The 698-nt window shown below is 38.5% G+C and overlaps 1 pseudogene; it reads right to left on the reverse strand.

The window, feature by feature from the left end:
* Window positions 1–698, reverse strand: part of LOC118333312 — a 4978-nt pseudogene that overhangs the window by 3414 nt on the left and 866 nt on the right.

Raw genomic sequence — 698 nt, forward strand, 5'->3', positions numbered from 1 at the left:
TGTTGACCGACCCAGTATGCAGGAATGGCCTTCTCTCGACCAAAAAGCACCATTTAAATTTTAAAACAGGTGGGAGCCGTTCCATTGACCATTCCGTGCAAAACCTATCGGCAACTCTAAACAGCGTCGCCTGTGCTCACAGTGATGTTATATTCTGAAACACTTTCTCGATCTAATACAGTGTCTGTCACTAAAGTGTAGTAATTCCTTAAATTAGATTTAATCTTAAAAGGTGCATTTTGTTCTATTCTACAATTCACTTGTCCGTTATCACCAGAATCAAGATCTTTTATATTTATAATGCCAATAGTTGTACCAGGAGGAGAATCCTCTGACACAGGACTAGTGAATGACATAACGCTAATAATAGGGGCGTTGTCATTTACATCAGTTACTTCAATTATTACTTTACTTGAATCCGTTAAACCTCCCTGATCTTTTGCATCGATTCTGAGTTCGTACTTTTTGTCTTTTTCAAAATCTATAGGACCTGAAACAAATAATGCACCAGAGACTTGATCTATGGACAACAAATCAGCTATGTTGCTCTTCACGTTTGAAATTGAATATGTGATGTAACCATTCGACCCGCTATCTGCGTCTGTAGCATTAACAGTAACGATATTAGTGCCCCTCGCTGCATTTTCAATCACTGTGGCTTTATAAACTGACTGGTTGAAAACCGGAGGATTGTCATT

This window comes from Morone saxatilis, unplaced genomic scaffold (genome assembly GCF_004916995.1).
Source record: "Morone saxatilis isolate NCDOM2014 unplaced genomic scaffold, NCSU_SB_2.0 Contig22, whole genome shotgun sequence".
Classification (NCBI taxonomy): domain Eukaryota; kingdom Metazoa; phylum Chordata; class Actinopteri; family Moronidae; genus Morone; species Morone saxatilis.